General features: G+C 49.6%; 1 protein-coding gene across 6 annotated transcripts in view; it reads left to right on the top strand.

Annotated features, from left to right (window-relative positions):
• Window positions 1–2,601: 2,601 nt before the first annotated feature.
• Window positions 2,602–7,577, top strand: part of NCOA6 (nuclear receptor coactivator 6) — a 43,716-nt gene continuing 38,740 nt past the window's right edge. For 4 of the 6 annotated variants that reach the window (XR_009488772.1, XM_059862883.1, XM_059862884.1 and 1 more), the window contains exon 1: window positions 2,603–2,640. The gene's annotated coding sequence lies outside the window, so the exon portion shown is untranslated. Of the gene's footprint in view, window positions 2,641–7,577 lie in introns of all 6 variants that reach the window. The other 2 variants (XM_059862886.1, XM_059862885.1) reach the window with 2 other exon arrangements.

Here is a 7,577-nt window from a genome sequence, read left to right as displayed (position 1 = left end):
GGGCACTTCCAGGGATGGGGCAGCCACAGCTTCTCCTGTGCTGTTTATGCTGAACAGAGCCTGGGCAGACCCAGGAACAACCAGGCTGTTAGTAAGCTCAGTCTGCAGCACACTCTGCTGCAGGGATGTGATGTGGTAGGTCTGGAGCTGCCCCATGTTTCTTCCCTCTCTCCTCTCCACATCACATTGTCCCCTTTTCCCCTCTGCCAACGGGTGCCAAGGCCACCTGGGGGTCCTTCAACTGCCAGTCTCCAGCAGAGATGCCTCAAAAAAGTCTTTTTGTTTGTGTCCTGTCACCCTGGTGTCCCTTCAGCTCTCCTTTCCTTTTGCTTCCTTACCCTTATGACAAGGCTATTCTAAGAGAACCGGGGTTAATTTTAATTATGTGGAGACTGAAGCAGTTCGGGTCTTTTCCAGCAGTGAGCAGAAGCATCAGAAGCCATGGGAAGCAGCTTGCTCTGAAGAGTGAAGTGGATGTGCAGGCCTCAGGCTGCTAAGGAGGGGAGGGCTTGTTTGCAAACTCCCTTTGTGATTAGGCACAGGGAAATTGTCCCTGTGGGATCTCTCAATCCCAGAGCAGAAAGTCACAGGACTTGGATGGCTTGAGCAAATCTTGGTGGGACACCTCAGTATTGGGCTTCCAGAAAAGTAAGGCTTTGGAAAATAGCATTTGGCTTGTTCTTGTTTGCTGAGGGATTTGAGAAGTGCCTGGTACTAATGTGCATAATACAGATAAAGCCAAACAAGCCAAGAATCTGAGGGACAATCTGGTATGACAAGAACAGCAGGAGTGGGAAGTTTTGGAAGTTTTTTGGAAGCAGCACTCTGATGTCTCTGTGTTACGGGTTGCTTTTTGGGGAAGATGAGGCTGGAGAAGGAAGTTCAGTGCAGCTGGTTTAAGAAGAGTCTCATGAAACAAGGAAAACATGAAGTCACTTGGGAAAGGTTAATTCTTGGTACCAAAGAAATTTTCACTCAGCTTCCTTGTGTTTCCAGACAGTCCCAAAACCCAGGAGCAGAGCTAGGCAAAGCCTGGGAATCACCCACATGAAGGCAAATGGAAACTCCCAGGGATGATCAGATGAATGGAATGTTCCTCACTGGGACTGATCCCCATCTCCTCAGACCTGACATCCCAGAGAGTCTCGGGGGCTTGGGGGGCTTTGCCCTTGTCTCAGCACACTGAAGAAGTGCTGGAATTGCTCCCCAGGAGCTGAGGAAGACACAAAAAGGCAGGAGCAGAGCAGTCCTGGAGTGAAGGATTCCTCACCCTGTGCCAGCCCGGGAGCTGCACAGCCAGGGAGCAGCACTCTGCCCGCAGCCCTGGCACACCAGCAGAGGTAATGCTCCAGAGAAATCCTATGCTGACTGTGACATTAATTATTTGTTTTTGTGGGCTTTGTGGAATGCAGTTATATGTGAATTCATAAAAAGTGTTTTTATCTATGTTGCAAGCAATAATGCCCAATGAGATGTGGGTTTGTTGTATTTAAAAGGCTTTACAAAATAAAAAAATTAAATTAAAAGAATTCCCTTTTTCATGTTGTTTTTCCAGCAGTATTCCACAGGAAGCCAAGGGTGGCTGTGAGGGCTGGCTCCAGCTGCACACACTCTCCTGAAACCCCTCCTCAGGCCACTGAACCTGCTCAAGCTACTGAATTACATGTGCTTCTGTAGGAACAGTCTTTATTTTTCCTATAAAGGACTTTTGATTGTTTTCCTACCCTAAAATAGGAATTGCCACGTGTGTAATTTCTTCCCCAGTGCCAGGCAAGAGCTTTCTGTCACAGCAACGATGGGCAGGAACCAGACATTTCAGAGGTTTCGTATTGACCATTTCTCATATTCATAGAGGATGTAGGAAGACACAAGCCAAAGGGCTGTGTGCCCTGTGAGGGTCCCTTCAGGTGTGGAACCCCCCTGTGCTGAGGGGATTTAGGGATCTAGCATTGTCCCCTCAGGATTTTGGGCGCATGGGCCGGTTCGTTAATCACATTAACGGACTTTCTATTAAAATTCAGCATTGTGGCCTTTGCTGAGTCCAAACCATGTCCCTCCCGAGCTTCTTCCCAATCTCCCCACCGGTAAAATGAAGTATAATTCAGTGATGTTCAAAGAGTCAGAAACCTTTGGATGAAATGTTTTGAATTAAAATTCATCCGAATTAAAAACCTAATTTCCTGGAAATTTCCTATAAAGGCCCCAATTATTATTTTTTCGGCAGCTTCATCCGGCAGACAGTTTGTCCCCGCTCCCAGAAGCAGCCGTCACCCCGGGTCCCCTCGCCGGGGGTGCAGATCTGGCGGGGGAGCCCAGCGGGGTCCCTGTGGCGGGGGCGCGGGGGGGCTGCCGTGTGGCGTGCGGAGCGGGTGCCGCCGTGTCCCCGCTGCCGGTCCCCGCCCTGTCCCCGGTGCCGGTCCCCGCCCTGTCCCCGCTGTTTCCCTGCCGTGTCCCCGGGGCCCGCCCGGGGGTCGCGGCGGCCCCTCCGCCCCCGCGCGCTCAGGCGCAGGCGCGCGCGGGTCACGTGCGTGGCGCAGGCGGCAGAGCAGCGCCGGAGTGCCGGGCCGCGCGCGACCCCCGCCCCGCGCGCCCCCGCGGCCCCGCGCGCGCCCCCGGCGGCGGCGGCGGCGGCGGGTCCAGGTGAGGGGAGGGCGGGGCGGGGGTCGGGACGCGGCGACGGCGACGGCGGCGGCGGCAGCGCCGGGGCCGGGGCCGGGGCCGGGGCCGGGGCCGGGGCCGGCCCGGCCCGGCCCGGGCGGGGCGCAGGCCGAGCCCTGGGCGCGGGGGAAGGGGCAGCGGGGCCTGGCGGGGCGCCGAGCGGTGCCGGGTCCGCGTCGCCGGCGGCGGAGCGGCCGGGCCGGCGGCGTTTCGGTGGCGCCGGCGGTGCCGGGGCGCCCGGCAGGAGCCTGTCAACGTGCGGCGGCAGAGCCCGCCCGCGGCCTGCGGCTCCGCAGCGCCCGGCGCCGAGCCGACCCTGCCCGGCCCGCAGCCGACCTCGGCCGCGCTCCCAGGCCGCGGCTCGGGCCGGCCCGGGAGGGAGCGCGGCCGGGCCGGCAGCGCTGTCAGACGCGGGAGCTGCCCGCGGTCCGGCCGCTGTGTGAGTCGGTCCCTCAGCCCTGACCTCACGCGGGCGGTGACGGCTTTGTGCCGTGTCAGCCGGGGCGCGTTGACGTTTCGCTTTTGTTCGAGTCCTCGGTGACTCTTAAACCAGTCGGAAAAAGGCTCTTCCGTCGTTCCCTCCGTGTGATTTCTACGTTTCTCTAAATTTCGGCTGCTTTAAAACCATCTCAGCAAGCTCAGGGCTCTGATTCTTTCCCTGCTGCTTTGGGGAATGGAAGGACAGAGCTCTTCTGTGGCTCTGCATCCTGGCAGCAGATTGGAGCTTCATGAGCTTTGTCTCTCCATAACCCCTCAGCCTCCTCGTAGACACATTTTTGCTCATTCCCCTCCCTGGGAACTGTAGGGAAACCTTTCTCAAAGGTTTTATTGTAGTAAAACCTCTCTTAGAAGAAAGACCGTGCCTCTTGTTGGTTTCGCAATTATTGTGTGTTGTTCTGATTGGATCTTTAGCTAAGGCACCTTTCAGTATTTCCTATATGTGAAAACAACCACAAAGAGCAAATCTGGCATTTTCCATAAAGGTTACTAAGTGAAATGACCACAACATTTGGATTTGGCAGCTCTTTTCAAGTTATAGCAAATGGTTCCAGCTTTTCTACATACCTTGTGGAGTGAGAAACAAAGGTATCAGGGCGTGTGTTCAGAAAGGCCAGATCTGCGGCCTGGGGGGCTGCCGCAGTGCCCGCAGCACGGCTCCGAGCTGTTTGCCAGAAATTCTAAGTATCCACTGAGCCCTGTGGCTTCCTCAGAAACTTACGGCTTCAGGAGGAAATGTTTTACAGTAACACTGTGTCCGGACTCTCCTAGGAGAGGAAAGATCAGAATGTGGGGGGCTGCACCCGTGCCTGACCTTCAGTTGAGAAATGACGTTTCTTAGTATTTTGAGTCCAAGGAAGGGTCTTCTGTTAGGCATTGGATTTTGGCTGGAAATCTCCCAGCAGCGCTCTCCAGCCGCTCTCTCTGGAAGGCCTGTCCTTCTGTAGGACTTAGAGGAAGTGGTTGTTTACAACAGGCTTCCAGGCGATGGAGTAATTTTACATCTTTCTAGTAAAAAATGCTTCTCTAACATAAGAAACTACTGTGAGTAGAGAAGCCAAAGAATTCCAGGTCCTTGTGCATCTGGAAGTGTTGGTGTTTCCATTTTTCAGTGGCTTAAATATTTGAAAATACAGGTTGTGGAGGTAAATTCTGCTGAAAACAGCTGTAATGCCATTCTTTGTGCTGCCTGAGCATGACAAAGGTTCTTGCCTTTGTGGGAGATGTTGAATATTTCAACATGACAACTAAACCTTAAATAGGCAGTATATTTTGATTTTCTAGTATGACAGCAATTGCTTTTGGATTGAAGCTGGAGTTACAACCCAATTACACAGACTCACTAAATTTAATAGATTTGCGGTGGCAAAGGCTCTTTGTTGCTGAAGGGATTGAAGAGTTAATGTGGCTGTAACAGTTTGTATTGAAAATGGTGAAATTTTATAGGTTGCTGGAGAACCTCTGAAGGGCAGAAGGTATGATGAGGGTGTCTTTCAAAATCCTGTGGTGTCTGTTGGGAAATGCAAAGCTGTGGTGCAGGGATGGTATGAGGAGGCCTGCTGGTGTGTAGGGCACTGAGCAGCAGGACTTGACCCTCGGTGCTGCAAAAACTGCCTTCAAGCATAAGTTTTTTTCCTAATGCACAGCTGGATCAGAAGGAATGAAGAAGAATGTGTAGGGCTGGGAACAGGTGAGGGCCAGCAGTGGAAGGAAAAATAACCCCAGATGATACCAAGTTGAGGCAGAAGGGAAGATGCTTCATCAGGTGAGGTGTTTTCCATCTCCAGGCAAGTCTCTCCATTTCCACCAGCCAGACAAGCAAGTCACCTTTGCTTTACTGGAGCCAGGGGTGGTTTGTGTTTTGTCTTGTCACTGTTGCAGACTCTGCTGTCCTCTCCAGAGCAGGTCACTGATGTTCTTCAGCAGGAAGCATCCATTAATTGCAGATAACTGAGCATTTCAGCCACGGAAGTCAGTGTGTTCCTGCATGGAGAGCTGGAGGTTTAGCTCAAGAGGATGAAGATAACTTAGATTGTCTTGTGCCCTGGCTAATTAGAGTGATGCTGCTAGAATTTAAAGTTAATCTAACCTTTGTATTACACAGGCTGGTAGTGGAGGTTTTCCAGAGGTCCAGGAGCTGGGGATTTTTCTCAGTCAATTGAGAAATCACTTTCCATCCAGTGGAACAGCATCTCACCTGCATGCTGAATGGCACATCAAAAATTGCTGCTGTAGTAATCAAAAATAGGAATAAGTACTGAATTGGTCATGTATATGTGAGAGCCCTGAGGCTGTAATTCAGTAAATAACTCTTCTTTATGCGTTTGGGGGGAAAGAAAGGCAACCAGTGTGTGACAGTGCTGTTAGTCTGGGAGCTGGGCTGAGGGATGGAGACACGTGTGGGACTCCACAGCTTTTGAGGGCCATCATCTTCTTGGACCCAAGACCAGTTGCCTGCTTCTCCAGCTGGCATGAGTGCCCTGAAGCATAGCCCTACACAGGGCTTTGGATTTGATTGGTATGAAAAATAGAAAATGACAGGAAATGAATGATACCTTGTCTAAATTAATTTATTTAATAGTTTGGGACAGGAAGTTGCTTATGCTCAGTTGCATATATGGGACCTGAAGCTTTAGGTCTGGTGGATGGAAGGGATCTAGTTATTCCACCAAAAGATGCATGCTACTGAATTCTCTGAGTCCTATGCAAATAATTTGAATTTTATAATCTTTATTGTTTTGAAAAATCAAACTACCTGCCAGGACCATGCAGCTGGTGTAAGATTGTGTTTGTCATTGTGGTTTCTGTTTGGTGCTCACAGAGACTGAGTTAAGCCTCTGGTCTGCATTTACAGAATCCCAGAATGGTTTGGGTTGGGGGAGACCTTAAAGACTGCCTCATTCCTGCCCTTGCCATGCATGGCAAAATGTTTCTTTGAAGGGTTTTGTGGGAGTGCTCTTCTCATCCCTACAAGAATGCATTTCTCTCCAGTGCTTTGCTCTCTTCTGTTGCATCCACATTTTACCAGAAGGTCCTAAGCTGCTTGTGTGGTTCTTGATGGCAGTAGTGACAATAAATAACACTTGAAACTCAATTTTTCTAAAAGCCCAGAGCAGCACAGAATAAGCTGCCAGTTTTTATACAGTCAGGGAACTCTCAGAATAATCTTGATTTTAACCAAAGGTGTACCTACTTCTGCTATATGAAGATTAGTTTTTTGGTCAGGGAAAAGAGTCTCCATGATGTGACTGAGTGTCACTAATCAAATAATTACTTTTAAGCTGTTTGTTTTAGATTCAATTATTTTTTAATCCTTTACATAATTTCAGAATTTTAAAAGCTTCCCTGAGATTTCCTGGCTGTTTATTTGATGTAAGAAGGAATGATATTGCAGAAGGTGCAGTTTTCAGTCAAACCTTAGTTCAGTGCTGATGATCACATGGATTTCTGGGCTGATTATATTGGTGTTTAGGAAGCCCTGTGAGCATTTGGTGCTAAAGGAGCACCTGTGGGGTGTGTCAGCCCAGAAAGGTCTGGTAGTGGTTAAATTCTGGTTTAAATAAAAGCTTGTTGTAATACAGAGCACAGGTTGCTGCTTAAAAAGGCATTTTTCATGACTTTTGAAGGCAAGATCAAATACAGTCAAGATGCTCCTGATTTTAAATAGCATCTCATTTTGTTTGCTGATTGCGTTGGTGGATCCTTGTGGAAAGTTATGTACTGCAAAGCTCTGTCAGTATTCACAGTGTGCTTCTTCCAAATGAAAATATCCCTACCATGGAAAATTAGTAACTCAGCTAATGGGAATTGATTGACCAAATATTGTGCTGTGTGGACTGCAGCTCCCAAGAAAATTGCTGATTCCCATTTCCCTTGTGCCTGGCAGCTGCCTTGGTTTGTATCTCAGCTGCTGAAAGGGGTAATTTCTACACTTAGCTGCTTATTCTGAAGTTCTCATTCTGCTTTTTAGAGCAGTCCTGAGCACCTCAGCAGTCAAACTGTTGGAATAAAACCAAATTGCTCAGCTGAGGAGTGTCCATTGCAGCTTGGCATGAGTCGTGAGCTTTCAGCAAACTTCTTGAACCTTTAACAAACTGATGTTTCATTAAACCTGCTGTCAGACTACATCAGGATAGCACTGCAAAGAGTTATGTGTTATAACAAGCTGTAATTTTGTCTTTGTCAGAAACATTTGGGTTTCAGTGTTTTAGCTTGAGGGCTATGGGAGTGCTGCAGACCAGTGACCAGTTCTGTCAGTGTGAGTGAACGAAGCCTGCCTTGCTGGAGACGTGCTTGGTTTGTTTTCTTCATGCTTGAGAAAGCATAAACTCTAAACAAAGCTCTTCTGTAGCTGGAACACTTCACAAGGCTCCTTCTGTGATTCCTTGGGGTCTGCTAAGATGTTTGCTCAGTGTCCAGGT

This window comes from Haemorhous mexicanus, chromosome 18 (genome assembly GCF_027477595.1).
Source record: "Haemorhous mexicanus isolate bHaeMex1 chromosome 18, bHaeMex1.pri, whole genome shotgun sequence".
Taxonomy (NCBI): domain Eukaryota; kingdom Metazoa; phylum Chordata; class Aves; order Passeriformes; family Fringillidae; genus Haemorhous; species Haemorhous mexicanus.
Note: the sequence above shows the minus strand (reverse complement) of the source record. Positions and strands in the feature narration are given on the sequence as shown.